The sequence below is a fragment of the Pleurodeles waltl genome, chromosome 9 (assembly GCF_031143425.1).
Source record: "Pleurodeles waltl isolate 20211129_DDA chromosome 9, aPleWal1.hap1.20221129, whole genome shotgun sequence".
NCBI classification, from domain to species: Eukaryota; Metazoa; Chordata; class Amphibia; order Caudata; family Salamandridae; genus Pleurodeles; species Pleurodeles waltl.
Window position 1 is genome coordinate 558139391 of NC_090448.1, and position 20191 is coordinate 558159581.

The 20191-nt window shown below is 42.9% G+C and overlaps 1 protein-coding gene across 1 annotated transcript in view; it reads right to left on the bottom strand.

Annotated features, from left to right (window-relative positions):
- BCKDHA (branched chain keto acid dehydrogenase E1 subunit alpha) overlaps positions 1-20191 on the bottom strand; it is a 99606-nt gene that overhangs the window by 41907 nt on the left and 37508 nt on the right. The window lies entirely within an intron of this gene.

The window sequence follows — 20191 nt, forward strand, 5'->3', positions numbered from 1 at the left end:
TCCTAAATTCTGAAATCCCAGTATTTTTCTTGGCTGTTAGATCCTCAGCATCACCATGGTGGGTGTGCTGATGCCATTAATCAATAATATACATTTAGTGGCGCCTAAGTAGCAGGGTCGGGGACAATGTTGACTCAAAAATTGAAGAGGTAATGGGTCGCTAGGGATAAGATTAAAAAACGTTGCAAAAATACACCGAATAAGGATTGGCTCCGAAAGGGAGCATGAGATCAGTAACTTAGAGAAAACAATGAATGCTTAGTAAAATGTATTGAGACAAAACAGAATATAGCTCAGTTCAATAAATCAACAGTAGGACTTAGGAAATCACTTGCCATAAAGGCTCTTGACAAAATAAATAAATGCAATAATGAGCAAAATCAGGAAAATAATCTAAGTGCAAGATATACAGCAAAACAACAGAGAGTAAGGCAGTACTCCTAGTAAAGATCACAAAGCTCTGTCTCACTCCCAAATTCAGGGGTCTCTTATAATGAATTTCACAATAAGAAGCGAATAAGAAATGCACTGTCAGCATCAGATGAGCCAATGTAGCCTTTCATCAATAAGTCACACTCTAGAAATATACTATATAAACTCACTCAGTTAACAGTAGTCCAATACATGAATACTGATTTGCCTCATCTGACCTAATGTTAACAAATATGGTAATGCAAATGGGTTACATTCTCTGTGTTAGATGGGCGGGAGCCATCTGATCATCCAAAGGGCATGTGCATCGGACGGATCCCAGCCGTAGTGGCACCCACCCATGGGGAAGCGCTAGCACTTCTCCCACTGGCCGCCCTTGTGAACCCTCCCACCCCTGACCAGGTATGGCAGCGAAAGCGCTTCTTCCTCTGCCCGCCCCCCACGGCATCCAATTACATGGGTGCACAGAGCGTGCTGGTGTTATAAAAAGTTGCTGCGATGCGCTGGAATCCATTTGCTTACGCACATCGAAGGACAAATAGGCAAGTTTCTCCTCAGAGGGGGGTATTACGGGACACTAAGGAGGCATTGGGGGAAAGGAAATGGTTTCGTCCAATGTATCTTTGACCATCCCTGCTGCACGATCGCACCGCGATCGGCGTGATCGTGCAGCAGGAATTTCCACTAGACACCAGGATATTCTGTTTTGTATTAGTTTCTATGTGTTTGGAGTTTAGGGGAGGGCCCATTTGGGAAGGGTTGCTCCCCTTTGTGGGACATGTATTTTGGTTGTTTCTGCCCCGCTTTGTGGGGGGAGGGGGGTAGCAGACTGGCCTCTTTTTAGGCCCACCTGCTCCTAAGATGGGCAGAAACCACTCGACACCAGGGATTTCAATAGGAACATTATTTTTGTGCTTGGGGAGTGGCCACTTTGGGGAGCACGTATTTTGCCCATTTCTGCTCTCCTTGGGGGCAGAGTAGCCTCTTTTTTTTAAAAGTGTAAACCACTAGACATTAGGGATTTTTCAATATGAGGCAGATTGTTGTGTTTGGGGAGCAGCTCCTTAAGGGAGGGTTGCTCCCCTTTAGGGAGCACATATTTTGTTAGGCTCATGTGCCACCAAGGGGTGCAGAAAACCACTAGACACTAAGGAAAGTTTATGAATGTTTGGTGGAAGGGTGTGTGTGGATTGGGGCATAATTTCCATTTGTGATCATAGTGTGTTATTTTTCATTTTTATTCTGGTGCAATGATTTTTTTGTTGAAAAACATTTTAATGTTTTTACAACTCTGGCTAGTAATGACATTGTGAGCACTAACAAATACAAAGTATCAAACTATTTTGAAGTGCAATAAAAAGGCAGTGGCACCATGGCAGCACACACTACATCAGTCCAGTAAACGGTGTTAAACCAGGGCAGAGCCCAATCGCCCTGTTTGTATGTTGCGAGTATCCATGGCACGTAGTCCCATAGTCCCACACCTCCATCAGTAATCCAGGGCCTATCTGCACAGGGCTACAGTTGTATCCCTCTGTGTCCTGTCAAGTCCTTCCAGACCTTAAAGTGTTTCTGGGGGCAACCGTGACAAGTATATAGGACGTTGAAATACCATGTAGTGATCTAGTGCAAAGCTTTTGATTCCTTTGCTGTGATTTTGCTTGCAGTTCCGGCTGTGGTAGATCTGCAGTTTGCTTAGTTTGGTAAGAAAAACGTTTTTGTACTGTATACTCCAAACGAGTATCACTGCCATGCATGAATTAGTTTTTTGTAAATGGTTTAATAATAGCAGCATATTTAACTTCTATTTTATTATGTGTGAAATTGTCCTTGGATTTATGCACAATGTGTATTGTGCTGTCTTATGTGTAATTTTATTTTGTTTTTCCTTTTTAGTGGGATATCATTGGTGCTTGCTGTGTCTGTGCAGAGTGGGTTCTGGTGAGTCTAGCTGTTTCAGACGAGGGGTAACATTTTTGAGAATATAGGTCTTGGTGATAAAGCCACACGTTGTTTATTACTTATTTTACAGAGTGGTGGTTGTTTACTTATTTGGCAAGTTAATTTTATTAGTAAGGATTATGGCTAGCCTCAGGTTACCACTCGGAAGGTTGTTGGTATGAATTTTGAATCTTCCTCTGACCATTATTATGAGACTGACATTGCATCCGAGGCAGAGGAGGAAATGCAAGATTATGGCAGTGAACTTTCTGTCTGAGAGGAATCATCCGATGATGAAGCCACTTTCAGTGCAGATTAAGTGCTTGTTTTAGAGGAGGACACTGATGTAATAATAATGCAGCATGAGACACCTGGATAGCAGCCTGGTGCTGAAAGGCTCACCACTGGAAGAGCTGAACTCTGGGTTGCCCCGAACATGGTGCAGTTGACGTTGCCTGCATTTACTGATTATGCAAGGTGTAGAGTGAATGCTGAAAACGTTTTGCCTATAAATTTCTTTCAGTTTCAGTAGATGATGTATTTTTGGATTAGATTGTTTAACAGACTAATTTGTATGCTGAACAGTATTTGAGGGACAACAGTGCCATACTTGTGCCCCGCTCTAGAGCTACCCAGAAGACTCCCATAAATCTAGATGAGATGAAGAAGTTTTTGGGTTTAACTTTTTTGATGGGACTGATAAGGAAGCCATTGCGGTCTTCATATTGGTCTACCAGTTCCTTAAAGGCAAAATCCATATTTCCTTCAATCATGAGTCGTGATTGGTATTTGCTTCTGCTTCAAATGCTGCATTTTGTTGCTAGTGCTTCAGCGTCGTCATAAGATCACCCTGATTGTGACCGTCTTTTTAAGATTTGGCCTGTCCTTGATCACTATGTGCATCAATTTTCAGAGCTCTAATGTTTTAGGGAAAGAAATATCTGTTGATGAGTCTTTGGTCCTGTTCAAAGGTTGTATGGTTTTTAGACAGTACCTTCCTAGCAAGTGGGCAAGTTATGGGATTAAGATGCATATGCTGCCTGAGAGTAGTACAGAGAGTATAATTCCCAGGTGTACAGTGGTAGGGATTCCACTACTGACACCCCCCTTGTCATCTTTCCACTTTTGGAGTTAGTGAGAGAATTGTGTGGGAATTTGGTAGAGGACCTTTTTAACAAAGGTCACCATTTATACCTAGATAACTTCTACACTGGTGTGCAATTGTTCAGGGAATTGTTCAAAGTAGACAATGTTGCTTGTTGCACAGTCCGCTCTAACCGTAAAGGTTATCCAAAGGAGCTTGTTTGTAAAAAAAAAAAAAAAAAAAAAAAAAAAAAAAAAAAAAAACATGAGAGGGGCAGTGCAGAGCCTTATGTAGTGATGAACTGCTTGCTGTGAAATTTGCATACAGGAGGGATGCCTAAATGCTGACTACCATCCATGATGAAAATACTTCATTTGTGACTGTTTGGGGGCAGGTTGCTGACATGCGCCAACCTGTGTGAAAATCTGACAACAATTAGCACATGGGTGGTGTAGATAAAGTCAATCAGAGGTTGAACCTTACATTACTGTTCATAAAGTTTAAATCTGGTATAAGAAGTTGGCTATCCTACTCTTCCATTTAGCAACCTTTAATGCTTTTCAAGGATTGCTCTCCAGAGATGAATTTTGTTCAGTTTCAGGAGCCTGTGATGGGCAGTCTTGTTGTAGTGGAACAGGCAAGTTTTCCTAAAGTAGGAGTGGTGGAGGACGTGGCTAGATTAAAAGATTGGCACTTTGTTGATCACATTCCTCCCACGCCCAAAATAAACAATCCCTGTAATAGATGTAGAGTCTGCATGCGAAGAGGCATGGGGAAGGAGTGGCGTGCGTGGACTGTCGCTTGGCTGGCAGTGTGTGTAAGATGGCCCTTGGCTGGCGGTGTGTGAGTAGTGACATGCTGCTGGTCACTATGCACACTGCTAGCCAAATGCCAGAACACGCCCTATCAACTGGTGTAATTGCTGTCAGGCATGTGGGCATATGAAAGTGATGAGCCCTTGGATGGCGCAGTCTGTTGATGCGAGTGTTGTAACCTGAATGGTTTTAGGATTGTCCTGTATGAAAGGTGTGTGAATGGACTGTAAAGTGGTTGGTGCCTACATGAGGCTTTACAGTTCACAAGCAGTGAATCACTGGTTCAGTGTTTTGACCTTTCAATTATTATCAGTGCATTTCATCTTTGTGAAATATCTTGTTAATAAAATGTTATATATTGAACCATCACTTACCCTTGTGCCAAATCCAACCAGTATGTGTGTGTACTTGATGAATATATGGTTGTGCTGTAACAAATGTCTTTTCTGTCTTTCTCTGCCAGGGTATATATGGTCTCTACATTATCTCTTGTTGTGGATGTTGTAGTGTGCTGGGCCCACGGCTGGTGGTGTGAATGGTCTTGTGGGTGCCACGTATGAAAGGAGTGTGAATGTACTGTAAAGCAGTTGGTGCCTTGTTGTGGCTTTACGGCTCATGAGCTTTGAGTCATTGGTTCATTTTTTTCACCTATCAATTATTAACACTTCATTTAATTTTGGGGGAAATCTCATTAATAAACAACTTTTGTATATTGAATCATCACACTCACCTTTGAGCCAAATCCAACCAGTATGTATGCATACCAATAAAGACAGTGAGAAAAGAAAGCTTGCTCACCTTCCCAAATTACTATCAACAACCACAAGAAGAGAGCATCCTACCAAGTCTCTTCCTTCTGAGATGTCACAAACACTCAAATTATGAAAATCACTGTTTTTAACCTTTGTCCAAGGTTACCACGATTAAGAACACACCATATTGGTGGGTAACCACAGAACAATTTTATTGCACTTCTCTCTCAGTTGGGAATTCGACTTACCAAAAAACCTGCTCCACTGTAATCAGGTTTCGAAGCACACCCCTGACACGCTAGGTGTCTCGAGTGGGACTCCAATGATAAAGCATGCCGCCAACCAGGTTCGTAGATGAGGGGTCTTTTTTAACAGACCCTAAGGGTGTTTTTTTTTCACAATTTGAGTGTCTGGGAACTCATAGGAGTAAGAGACTTGGTAGCGTGCTTGCTTCTTGTCTAGGAAAAACCTACCAACTCTAGATATGTTTGAAAACTAGATACCAGGTGACTACAGGGTGATGTCCCTCCTGTGCATCCTAACAAGTTTTCTTACCCACAATCCCCTGCAAACCTCAAAATATGACTAAAATCACACATTTTCCTTGCATTCCTGTGCCATATTCTTACAGAAACAGAAACAAACCATATATTTCCAACCACCCAGCTTTCCCCTCTGTCTCCTGATAAAAATGATACCATACTTGTGTGCTCAAAGCAGTCAGCCTGAAAACGTATTATTAAAAAAAAAAAAAAAAAAAAAAAAAGAGCTGCCCTTTTGGACCCGCTTTGGTTCCCTCTCATACTCTACACATTGTTAGCCCTTCCCTGTTGCAGGCACTTGGCTCACCCACACAAGTGAGGTATTATTTTTGATTGGGAGACCAAGGGGAACGCCGAGTGGCAGGAAATTTGAGGTTCCCCTCAGATTCCAGAATTTTCCCCTCACAGAAATGTGAGGAAAATGTGTTTTTTTTAGACATATTTTAAGGTTTGCAAGGGATTCTGGGTAACAGAACCTGGTGAGAGCCACACAAGTCACCATATCATGGATTCCTCTAGGTGTCTAGTTTTTAATAATGTACAGGTTTGCTAGGTTTCCCTAGGTGCCAGCTGTGCAAGGGCCTAAAATCTGCAGCTAGGCACACTGCAAAAAACCACGTGCCTAGCTTTGGTTGGAAATATGTGATGTGTCCATGTTGCGTTTTGAGCCGTTTCCTGTAGCGGGCACTGGGCCTACCCGCACAAGTGATGTACCATTTTTGTCTGGAGACTTGGGGAATGCTGGGTAGAAGGAAATTTGTGGCTCCTCTCAGAGTCCAGAACTTTCCATCACAGAAATGTGAGGAAAATGTATTCTTTAGACAAATTTCGAGGTTTGCAAGGGATTCCAAGTAACATAACCTGATGAGTCTAGTTTTCAAATGTGTACAGGTTTGCTAGGTTTCCCTAGGTACCGGCTGTGCTAGGACCCAAACTTCACAACTAGTTAGTTTTCAGTGGAAAAATATGATTTGTCCACGTTGTGTTTTGGATTGTTTCCTGTCGCTAGCACTACGTCTAACCACACATGTGAGGTGTCATTTTTAATAAGAAGACTTGGGGGAACACAGAATAGCAGAACAAGTGTTAGTACCAATTGTCTTTCTCTGCATTTGTGCCTTTCAAATGTAAGACAGCGTGTAAGAAAGAAGACATTTTGAGAAATGCCCTCCAATTCACATGCTAGTATGGGCACACCTAAATGCAGAGATGTGCAAATAACCACTCTAAACTTATTTGTTGTGCCCATTTCGGAAATACATAGGTTTCTTTGATGCCTGTTTTTCACACTTTACATTATCCCAAATTAATTGCTGTATACCCAGTACACAAACTATTGCAAGGCGCAGTTCAGTTAATGGCTCTGGGTACCTCGAGTTCTTGGTGAACCTACACGCTCTATATATCCATGGAACCAGAAGGGTCCAGCGTACTTAAAGGTATATTGCTTTTGAAAATCTGCCATAGTTAGAAAAAGTTACAGATGAAAACCTAGACACATGGCTGTTTTTAACTCAATTTCAATATTCTTTTATTTCATGTGTTACTTTCTATAAGAAAAACTTGAAGGACATATACAAATGACCCCTTGCTGTATTTAGAATTTTGTCTACGTTCAGAAATGTATAGCTTTCTGTGATCCACAACTGGTTTCACACCCATTTTGTACCACTAACTTGAAGGAGGTTGAAAGCACAAAAAATAGGAAAAATGGGGTATGTCTCAGTAAAATGCCAAAACTGTGTGGAGAAATTTTGTTTTCTGATTCAAGTCTGCCTGTTCCTGAAAGCTGGGAAGGTGCTGATGTTAGCACCGTAAACACCTTGTTGCTGCCATTTGCAGGAGAAAAGACGTTGTCTTCTGCAACATCTTTTCCCCATTTTTGGTCAGTCCCCTCTATGGGAATCCACAAACCCTGGGTACCTTTAGAATCTCCAGGATGTTGAGAAAAAAGGATGCACATTTGGTGTGGACAGCTTATGTGGACAAAAAGCAATGGGGGGCTTAAACACGACCTACCCCAAATAGCCAAAAAAAGGCTTAGCGCGGGGGAGGGCCTAGCAGCGAAGGGGTTAAACAATGGAAAGACTCGCACATGTTGGGTCTATAGCGTGCAAGCAGGTAGAGATGCGAATGTAGCAACGGCGTCCTCAGGAAATCTATGAGAACAGCTTTTCATTACAAAACAAACGTGCACAGTTTGCTGCATTAGGTGTCAAACTAGAGTACATAAACACATGCAGCAGCCATCTTTTCCAAGATGCACCTAAGGCCTGGTTGAGCATAAGCGTAACACATTTCTACTTGTCTGAGTTTTTGTTTCGACTGAAATATATTCGTATCAATATACAAATATAATGAAAATCAGAAAATAACTCCCACACAATAAACCGACAAAGGAAGAAATAAACGAATTAAAAAAGTAGCCCAAGGTGCATCTTTATTTATGAAATCCCTTCACTAGGGTTTCGTGGTCATAGGCATTTGGTAATGCTGGGGCAGCAGGTGTTGTGAGAAAATCTAACAGTGGAGCAGTACCGAGCAGTTTGGAGGAAACCTGGCTTTATTGAGCCGCAAAACAGAGAAAAAGCACCACTTTTTTCAAATCACGTAGTTCAAGCAACAAAGAGTATATATATTAAAGCAAGCATTTTCAATTTATTAAATCCAAGTTATTTATTGTACATATTGAATACATCGTCAGACTGCAGTGTGCACGTGCTTCTTAATATGAAAAAACAATAATGAGAATTCAGAGTGAAGTACAAGTCTTCTAAACAGTCAGCTTTTAATTCTGAAGTACTACACACCTTTTTCAACAGGTTGTACTAGGCCGTGTACTTTGGCGCCCTCTGGCATCAAAAACATGATGACACGAAGCCTGAAATCCTACCGAATACCACAAGAATTTTCAACCACGTTCATGGGTGTACATCCAATTCACAACAAGCACTGGCAAAGCCAATAGGTCTCACCTATGCAAGAGCTATTGGCTTTGCCAATATGTTCTAGCCAAGTTGTACCCCAGCGTCGCTGCTGTTCAGCATGGCTAAAGGTTAGTGGCGTACGGAGGAGTCACGTGGAGTGTCGAAAAGGGGAGTATGGTGTTGATGAGTGGCAGAGAGTGTTGTGTATTGGAGGGGCATAATGCGGAGTCATGGAGAGTGGCATACACTGAAGTGTCAGAGTAGAGTGGACTGGTGTAAAGTACAGTGGCGTAGGGTGCAGTGGCACTGAGCTCAGAGGCATTGAATTCAGCACTGTACAATGCAGTGGCATAGGTTAGAGCGGTGCATAGTACAGTGCAGTAGTGAAGAGTGGAGTGGTGCAGAGTAGAGCTGTGCAGAGTAGAGTGGTGTAGAGTACAGTGGCGTAGAGCGGTGCAGAGTGGAGTGGCGTAGAGTTGAGGGATGCAGAGGGCAGTAGCGCAGAGTCGAGTGGCATAGAGTGTGCGGAGTATAGTGCCGTAGAGTACAGTGGCACAGAGTGCAAAGGCATAGAGCAGAGTGGTGTAGTGCAGATTAGAGCAGCACAGTTCAGTGGCGGGGGGTGCAGTGTTGCAGAGTAGAGTGACAGAGTGCAGTAGTGTAGAGTGGAGTAGAGTACAGTGATGCAGAGTAGAGTGCAGTGGCATTGATTGCAGTGACAGAGTGCAGTTCTGTAGAGTGCATTGGCGTAGAGTGTAGTGGTTAAGAGCATAGTTACGTAGAGTGCAGTGGCAAACAGTGAAGTGGCCCAGAGTGGAGTACAGTGGCATAGAGTAGATTGTTTCAGAGTAGAGTGAAGTGAAGCAGAATGCAGTGGTGCAGGGTAAAGTGAAGTTGTGTAGTGTGGCAGAGTGTAATGGCATAGAGTGCAGTGGTGCAGAGTAGGTTAGAGTGGCAGTGGATTGGTGTAGCGTGCAGGGGCATAGAGTTGAGTGTTACAGATTAAAGTGCATTGCGAAGAGTGTATTGGCGTAGAGTACAATGTTGCACAGTGGTGTGGAGTACAGTGGAGTTGTGCAAGGTTGTTTGGTGTGATTTTGGCTTGAGTGGTGGTGACTGGAATGGTGAAAAGTACAGTGGCGAAGAGTGCATTGGCAGAGTATAGTGGTACAGGCTAGAGTAGAGGCGTAATGTGAAGTTATGTATAGTCAAGGGCGTAGAGAGGAGTGGTTTAAAGTGGACTGGTGCAGAGTAGAGTGTAGTGGTATGGAGTGGTGCAGAGTAAAGTGGAGTGGCGTAGAGCGAAGTATGCATGGTATGGTAGCACACTCCCATTACAGACAACACACTTTCAATTGAAATGTCCATTACATTTGCATAGACATACAGCTTTACTAGTAAAACTATACACTGCACAAACGAAAACGTGTGGAAATTGCATGACCTGGTGTAATGATTTGTTCAGATAATATTAAAGTATTTGTTTCCAACACACTCTAAAAATATCAAAAAATGTGCTTCATGTGGTCCTAATTCTGAAATATTCAGAAATACTTACACGGTTCATTTAAATGTTGTCATGTGCTAGAAAAAACACTTTCCTACTTCCAGTATCCAGCAAGATTGTCACATAAATCCTCTCACTTTGAAGTCAGAGAAGGAAAAGTAAACAAGCGCCCTCCGAAGACAGCGCCTGACATTTGACCTCAGTCTTTGAATGCACAGCAAATGTGACAAGAACAAGATTTACAGGCCTGTTTACAGAAAGTGAGCTTGTGGAAGAATACAGTATACACGGTTTAGGTAACAAAAGGGACAAACTGCAAATAGAAAGCCAGAAAATGTCAGTTACAAGCTACAAAGCCAATTGTAATCAATGGGCGGAATGCATTCCTAGGGTCAACTTTCTGAAAGTCTCCAAGATGTCTTTATAAAACCAGACTAGGCAGAGACCTAAAAATGCGAGGGGTGGCGCAAATTACATCATGCAGTCTTTGGCCCTTGATGACATCATAAGGTTGACCCATTGTCTTGCCTTAACAGCCTCCTATTTCTTCCCACAGGGCCAGAGAAATTAAGAGTAAAGGAAACTTTAGCAGCATTGCTTCTGGAATCCAGATAGCCTTTTGTTCCTGCTGCTATCGTTATAATCCCCTTAGATTTAGGAAGGCAAAACGTTCAGTGCCAGGGAGGGCTAATAGAAAATAGGCCACAAGTCACAGGCGTTGTCCCTGGCTACCACCAACTAACATCCATGACCACAGTTAGCACCTCTGTGTCCTCTGACTGAAGGGTGATCAAACTCTACATTTATAAGAATATCGAACATGGGGGAGTAGGTGCTATAAAAGAGAACTATAAATAAACTTCATTTATGGATCTCAGAAAGGTAACATTGTATGTCAGCCTTGTCTTGATTCAAATATGTGAGCTGAAGGTCACACTTAGGCCTCTTTAATGCATGTCCACAATCTACAAAATTACCTTATCTTTCCTCCCTCTTATTCTCAGGACTAGCCAAGTCTTCTGTGCCCCTGGAAACTTAGGGGATAGAAAGTGGAAATTACAGAAAGTAAGCAAGGTTCTTGTACCCATGTTGACTTTCTGCTACTGCTTTCACAACCTTTGAGACCCCAGCAATGTCTCGGGTATACCAAAGGACAAGCCATAGATAGTAGTTGCCACCAGTGGGTAATACCTGGCTCAGTGGTCTTCAACCTAGGGACATGAGGCTCCGGAAAGGGGAGCAATTATTCTTTCACTGAATCCCGAAAGAATGTGGACACAAATCAAAAAGGTAAACTATGCATGCTATACAATGAAAGAAAACTGCAGCCAGAAGCCACTCAATTAATGGACAATCCGTAACTTCGTTTGTCATTCACACCCTGGTGTTGCTTTAAAAGTTATAATTTAACTATAATTTTAGAACTGTTAAATATGTTCCTAATTGCCAATTTGCCCCATGTCTCCTGCAACACCGCCAGACAGTTCTGGTATGTTAGGCAGCAACACATTGCATTTTGGGACTTGTAGTTTTGTGTTTAGGGAAGAAATACAAACTGATGAGCCCTCTCTTTGAGAATATGGCGATATAGGTCTCAGGCTGAATGGGGACCCCCTTTGTCACTTGGACTACAAAAGCCTGTATTATGCCCAGTGTATGTTAAATTTCGTAAGTATGGGGTCAAAAATCCCAGCATGCAATGTGCTTTTGGCCAAAAGCCAGGAGTGGCTCATCTGACATGACAAAAAGCACACATTTAGAATATATTTTATAATTTCATAAGTGGGATGTATTTTAAGAAAAATGTAATAGAAAATGTGTCTCTAGGCTATTACTGTAAAATGCCCCCATATTCAACAATTATACGTGAAATGTTTGACTTGCTCGATTTGTTTTACAATACAAATGTTTACAGTGGTAAACGGAAAAAGCACCACTGTATTTTAGTTTTGTCTATATTTCTTACAAGGATGTACTCTCAGGCCTCTCTGAAGTTCTTCTGCGTGCTTGCAGTAGTTAACATTTCATGTAGTAAACTGGGAGAAAGTAGGTTTTGCGTGCGGAGGAACAACCAGCTCATTTATTTTGTGTGTGTGGGGATGGGAGTACAAGAAAAATTATTTGAATACACCTGTCTAGCTTGCCTTTCTAGTCACACCCTATTCCTATTTAAGCTTAACATATGCACATATTTGTACCAAGCACAAATATTGTCTCTGAACTACAAATATGCTCGCAAGTCCACTACTTAACGATGTCTGGAAAATTCACAGTGGTCATACAATAACAGAAACAGCATAATCAAGTGCCACGAAACAAGAAAAACTGTTGGGGAGAACAGCTTACTTTTATTTTTACCACACACCAAGTGTTGTTCACTTGGTACAATAGTTACAGAAAGGGCAACTGTTGCAGCTCAACTTTAGAGATTACTGGATAAGCAATTTAAAACAAAGGCAGTGTAAAAATTCAAAAGGTTGGTTAAAACCCATTTTCTCAGGAACTACGGTTAGCAATTATAAATAAAGATCTCTACAAAACCGGAACACGCTGAATAAACGCCAGGTTCCCAGGACTAAAGCCTTTTTGTCCACATTCAATACTGTATAATAACTAAATAAATAAAATAAAAAAAAACACAACTGCTATCCCTGTGAGTAATAAATCACAGAAATTCCAGCTCAACCTGAATTGTATTCTTAATTCTTCAATGGGAATATGTAGCGCATGAGATGTTTTGTTCACTGTATTTTTTGTTATACAAAACTATGCGGAATTTGTGTGAATAGAAGAATCACTTTGTGATATTTGTAAAAAGGAATAAAGAAATTAACATTTCTTATGAAATATATGTCATGGGGTCTGTTATTATTTGGTGATTTATTGTGACTGAAGTAATACAGGTTAAGCGTGAATTGAGCGTAATATACGAGTGTCGTATTTACCCCATTCCCAAACCCAAAGAGAAGTACTGGGGTTGTCTTACATGTATTATTCACCTGTAAGGAACACATCTCCCATCACATCCCCAAGTTCATGTAGCAGTTAACATGACACGAATAAGCAAACTAACATACTGCATACCGACACGCCAGCAGGAGGATGGCCAGTGGCACTAATAGTACCCCAAAAATTAAATACCAGTTAGATTTATGCATTTGTCACAATGTTTAATGAGCACAGAAAGATTCGGAACATTCAGTGTGCCCCACCAAAATCAATACTTTGGTGCCTAAATAATTCTACACAAGAAAAAAACCTGTTGCCCGGGCTTTGCAAGTAATAGTTACCTGAAGACGTTCCTGCAGCCCCAAAGATAAAGTGTGGTTACATGCCACACCTGTAGAAAACGTTTCTCAAGCACCCTGAAGCAGGAAATGCTGATGAGTTAGCAGAAACTGCACTAGAAGGCCGGCTGGCAACGCCCTAGTGTAGGCCACAAAGTGATAGTGGCGAACAGGTTATCTTTTGCTCACTGTTTCCCAATTTGGGCCTTTTATTGTATTGTGAAATTAGAATGTGTATTGTTTGATTTTACTAATTGCAACCTGTGGTATCCTTACTTTCCCCAGTTACCCAAGGGATGAATTTTAGATTTTTGCATGTTGGGCTGAAACCCGGTTCATCGATACTCAAAGGTCTTTCGCTAGCGTTCTCATGAGCTTCCATATGCAGTTGATTGTACTCCTGGTAAGAAGTTAGCCATGTGATTGATACTAGAAACCTTTAAGACAGGAAATATATGTGTATCCTGTCTTGCCTCTGGGAGTACGTCTCGTTGTCTTATTTGTATTTTCTGGAATACATAGACTAATCGTTTTTGCAATAAACACTTTTCAGACTCCATCTAACGTGAGACAGAGTTTCCTTCCACAATAACTAAAGGCTTGCTTGTCTCAAAATAAATAATACAAGCCATCATTCTGGCAAGGAGAAAACGAGCAGACCAGAGGCAAACTCTAGTACACTCTACATAAGAAAATTCTATTAAGTGCCTACCTTTGTAACTGTAATCTTGGCAGACATTTCCAGCGTGTACCTTACAATAATGAAGCATAAATGTATGTTGCTGAAAACAATGGTTTTAATTGCCCCCCAAAGGAATCTGAGGTATCAGGCGATTAGGAGGTTGTTCTTGCCCAGTAACTATGGCAATACGACATTAAGTACATTACCCATCAGCAGGCTAGCTTCGGACTACCCCACCACCATGTACATAATGAACGAAACCTGCTAATTCTTCCTCATCACCCACTCTGAGAAGCAGCGCCACCTCGAATCCCAACTATCAAATCACTGTTCTTACTCTATCTGTTTAAATGCCATCTCCTCCACCCACATCATTCTTCAGACCCCGAATTCAATGCTGCATCTATGTGTACCAATGATTGCCCCCACTAGGAAATGGCTGAAATGTATCTACATGTAGTCCACTGGATATATACGAACAACACATACAGCAGGCCTTTCTTCCCAGTACATATGCAGGGAGTAATGTATAGAAAGACTGTGTGACTAAGAATTATGGCAAGACTTAATCTGAACAAACAAAACACAAAAGGCATTTACAGAGCAGAACTAATGCTGTCTACAAGTCAATCTGGTCATCCTAAAATGTGTTGTTTCACATTACATATCATTGCAATTGACCTGCTTGTTTTGCCTTCAAGATATTCGTACAGTCAACATGATCCATACATTACTAAATCATGGGTGCCAATTACGTTTTCACTCAAAGCTTCTGAATTTAATAACGTTTGTGTTTCTTAAACAATGAAAAAGTGAAAACTGCAAATTATTTGCCAAATGCATTGGTTTTAGAAATCCATGAAGGTCAAATAAAGATTAGTAGATAAAACCAAGTAATCTCACGAGGGTGTACTTTCTTCTATACAACACAGTATGTGCTTCACTAGGGGTATTTTACTCAATTTGTCAATGTATGGTCTCCACTGCACCTACTGCATCCAAAAACAGGTCCGAGCTAGAGACTGGCTCGAGTTGCAGAACTGGAAAAAGTCACAAGCCCCCTTAAAACTGCCCCCGAAGGCTACCAAATTAGCCCGAGAACATGCCCTAAAACTGGACAAACTTAGCAGGATCCATGGAAACCACATCATCCTGTATCTCGGAATTAAGAAATGGCCAGGGTTCACACGGTTCCTTGGTTGCTGGCTGACCCACAGCCCAAATGGTGCAGCCATTTACCGTGGCACGTGAGAGGCAATTGGGATTTACTCCCCCTCCCCGCTGGTCCATATGTCAAAACTATAACCTAAAGTATCCAAATGTCCTCTTGCTTCATATTTAAGTTTGGATGCGCTAGGCCCCAGGCGGCAGAAAGACTGTTGGGGTTTTATTGGTGTGTGCTGTAACCTGATGCCTGGCTGGACCTTACCACCCATTCTTTGTTTTTCTGTTTTTTGACAATTGTCCCCTGTGTTTAGGGGACTTCCCCCACCTTACAAGGAGTAGGTTAGGGAGTAAGCCCACCCAAGATGACTGGGCTCATTCCAGGAAGGGGTGGGGGCATGGCCCATTTTATAAATTAATTTCCCCCTTGCTTTAGTGTTCTTTCTGATCCCCCAGCACCTGTGGGCCAGAAAGACTGCTGGGCTTATTCTGGTGTTGGGGCACAGGCAGATGCCTGGGGAAGGTCACCTTCTTTTGATTGACTATTTTTCTATGGTAACTAGTGGGCTTTCTGAAGGGTGAGGAGAGAACAGTGATGAACACATGCCAATCGGTCCTCTTCTGTGGGGCCTGAAAAGTCTGTTAAGGTGGTTTTGAAGTGAGGGCATGGCCCGATACTTGGATGTGTCTCACCAAACCCTTTTTTTGTATATTTTTCCATGGTGTCTAGTGGGCTTTCTGTCCCAGACAACTGGGACAATTATAGGGGCACTGCCCTATGCCAGGGTGAACCACCCACCCTACTTTATTTTTAGTAATTACATTTTTTTTTTTTTTTAAATTCCCTGTATCTAGTGAGTTTTCGGACGACCCCAATATCTCACCCCTCACCCACCCTCCTCCCGACACTCCCAAAAGCCCTCCCTCCCAGCATTTTGGGTTCCAAAACAATAGGTTAGGTGTGTGGAAAACACAGTAGAATTGAGGTCTGAGATGTTGACTATCTCTTTTCAGGTACCAGAGTTTGGATGTCTCTGGAGGAAAAGAGCCATTGTACAAGTAGGGCCAGGGGAAATGGGCATGCACAGTGATGTCACTTGACTGGTGCACACAACCAGCAGGCAATACGCTTGAATTCTAATTTATGGGTTAATGTGCTTGATGCAGACCTCTTTGCAAAATGCACACTGTCTTTCATCCAAGGGAAAGAAGAATACGCTTGATTTAGGTAAAAATAACATCCTTTATTTGGCACAAAGGGATAATTCAGCTTGTGGTATGACCTGGTGTTAGAGCTGGCAGCCTTAGGGTGGTCTTCCCCCTTTATGACTGCTGCCCTCCACTTTCTGACCTCGTTTTTTCTGGTTTTAAGACTGTGCACTTTACCATTGCTAACCAGAGCTAAAGTGCTTGTGCTCTCTCCCCCTAAATCATGCTAACATTGGCTTGACCCCAATTGGCATATTTAATGTACTTATAAGTCCCTAGTAAAGAGCATTACCTGTGTCCAGGGCCTGTAAACTAAATGCTATTTGTGGGTCTGCAGCACCGATTGTGCCACCCCCTTAAGTAGCCCTCTAACCATGTCTCAGTCCTGGCATTAAAGAACCTGTGTGTGCAGTTTTACACTGCCATGTTGGCCTTAAAAAGATAAACTTCTTGCCAGGCCTAAAATGTCCCTTTTTATACATATGAGCCACCCCTAAGGTAGGCCCCAATATGGCCCACAGGGCAGGGTACAATGTATTTAAAAGGCAGGACATGCACTTTTAAGTATTACATGCCCTTTTAGTGAAAAACTTCCCAATTTGTTTTTCACTACTGCCTGGCATACCTCTCCCACAGGATAACATTGGGATTACCTTTTTACATCTGATAAGTGTAATTTCCAGTCTGGAAGAGATAAGTTTGTCAAGTTTGGTGTCACCGAACTCACAATTTAAAATCACAACTTGTAGTGAAGTTGGATTTTAAATTGCAGTTCTGAAAATGCCACTTTTAGAAAGATGGCATTTTCTTACTTTAGCTATTTGGTGGTTATTGCCCTTCTCCTATACATGTCTAGGGCGGGGTGACAGCTGGGCTTGTGCATTCCCTCTAGACAGCCACACACAAAGGGAGTTTAGGTGTGACTGATAGGCCAACCGGATTCTGATGGGCCATGCTGGCAAGACATGGAGGAGGGCTGACACCTCAAAGGGCAGTGCCCTACCACACACAAAGAGATGCATACCCCTATGTAGAGAGTCTGGAGCCAGGGTAGGAAGGGAGAGCCTCTGTGCACTTGAGAGACCCTTCTTTGAAGTCTCCTTCTCTTCAAAGGCACAACTGGGCACTGGACCTCTGACACCACCAACTCAGTACTCTTCTGGACCTGTGGATACTCTTCCAGAAAAAAGGAAACTGCTGTGCTGCTGCAAGGACTGCCACTCTGCTGAGCTGCTACTTTGCTAGACTCATGCTTTACTGAGCGGACCAGCTGCCCTCCTGCTTGGGAATGAGAGGGATGGGACCTGCGTCTCTCCATCCCAGAACCTAAATGACTCCAAGGGCTTGCTGGCTTGACTCCTGTTTTCTAAATTCTCAGGGACATAAAAGACTTTCAACACTCCTGCTACAACTCCTGGACCAGTCTTCAACCAGCTCCTGACTCCCAAGAGGCACCCCTCCAGTCCCCCTTAGAAGTGGTTCTGTGGCTTCTGAAATCCAGCTTGTGGGTTCTTCGCAACTGCAAACAGGCTCACTTGTACTGGAACCACGCTGCTGCACGAAGAATCATTGTGAGCCGCCAGAAGTCTATCTCTTCGAACACCAAGAAGCGACTACGAGGCTCAAGTCTGCCGCCCACGATGGCCGGCCAACTCTTCATGCATGTGGACCCCCGCTACCCGCCAATGACGCTCTTCTTGCTCCCGGCAAACTTCTCCCCTGAAAGCAGGACTCTTGGCCCAAATCTTGAGAATGTAAAACTTCAGCAGTAAAAGCCTGGGACTGTATTTGACCCACGCTCCATCGAGGTCGGCCTAAACTTTTGGATTTCACCCGCTTTAGCGTGACCAGATAAGCCCCGGCTTGACGCTTTATGCTTTCAAGCACCACAGTGCATTTTACGTATTTTTCTTTTTTTAATCCTATCTCAACTTTCACTCTTTGGATTTTTGACGTTTTGGTCTTGTTTGGTCTTTTTGTGTGGTGTTTCCACTGTCTGAAGTGTTCGACAAATACTTTACACATTGGCTCTTAAGTTAGGCCTGACAGCTCTTTGCCAATCTACCAGAGGATGAGCTAAGGTTAACTTTTAGTGTGTATCTGACTTACCCTAACTAGGACTATGGTTCCTGCTTGGAAAAGATGCTTCCCTCTACCAACCAGAAGCCCAATTTCTAATACCTGATATCCTGTAGGAAGGTGCAAATGGAAATGGATTGAACAACTTGAGTTTTCACCAGTATCAACAAACAATTTCTACATATCTGGTCTTCAGTGGTGGCAATCTTCCTTTGCTTTCTCTGTGCACTAGTGGGCAATGTCACTGTCACTGGAATTCAGACATCTGCTGTTCCACGCTTTGGTCAGTGCCTTTGTTTCCCAAAGTGGTACAAACAATGTAACCAATCAATACATTGTATAAAAACTGCAACTTTCTGATTCTCATCTGTCCGTCTTGTCACGGCACAGAACGAGAAAAACTTTAGCTTGATAAAATTTGCTGCTAATGTGATCCCTTTTGTTGTTTTTTTCTCTTTAATGGTTTACTGCCCTATGTCAGTTCTTTACTACTTCTTCTTGAGGCACTTCATTTCTATACATGTATCTTTTCAACAAATCAAACACGAAAAAGGGTCTAGTGTGAGCTCATAACCAATAGCGTACCACTCCCGAACTAATATGGCCACAAAAAGTATGCCTGGTAAAAATAAAAAAATAAAAAATAAAAGAAGAAAGATGTATTTATGTGGAAAAAAAAAAGATTTATTTAGGCAGAGAACCCTCAACCAACTCAATGTGGCATGCTTCATCATAGGGTCCCTTCCTCACATGAAGGCCAAAGGTACCTGTGCCGGACTACCTCTCTCCAGAGGAGGGGAGCTCTTAAAGTGTTCTGTAGCTTAAATGACTTGAGTGGAGCGGGTGGATTGGACTGAGTGGGGTGAGATGGATTGGATTGGGGTGGCTTTGAGTGAGGTTGTTTAAACTGGACTGGGGTGGGTGGATTGGAGTTATAGGGCTGGGGTGAATTGGACTGGAGTCTGTGGAGTGGGGTGGACTTGATTAGACTAGAATGAGGTGGATTGGATTGGAGTGGGGTAAATTGGATTCACTGGAGTGAGGTGGGGATTAGAGTCAAGTGGATTGGAGTGGGGTGGAATGGAGTTGGGTGGGCTGGATGGATTGGAGTGGGGTGGACTGAACTGGTATGGGGTTTGAGTACAATGGATTGGAGTAGAGTGGAGTGGATTGAAATCGGGTGGGTGGATTCGATTGGGTTGTGGTGGGCTGCAGTGGGATGAATTGTTGTGGATTTGGGTGGGGTGGATTGGAGTGGGTAGGCTGGATGGATTGGAGTATGGTGAACTGATCTGGGGTGGGGTGGATTGGACTGTTGTAGAGTAGGGTGGATTATAGTAGATTGCGGTGGATTGTAGCGGGGTGGATTGGAGTGGGGTGGATTAAAATGGAGTGAGGTGAATTGGGGTGGGGTGGACTGGAGTGGATTGGATTGAAGTGGATCGGTTTGGGGTGGATCAGATTAGGGTGGAGTGGTTTGCATTGGATTGAAGTGAGGTGGATTGGATTCAATGGGGTTGATTGGATTGAGTGGGGTGAAGTGGACTGAGTGGGGTGAAGTGGACTGAGTGGGGTGGATTGGACTGAGTGGGGTGGATTGGACTGAGTGGGGTGGATTGGACTGAGTGGGGTGGATTGGACTGAGTGGATTGAGTGGGGTGAACTGGATTGGATAGAGGTGGGGTGGATTGGATTGAGGTGGAGTGGGGTGAGGTGGAGTGGGGTGGATTGGATTGGGGTAGGTTTAGTGGGGTGGATTGGATTGGGGTA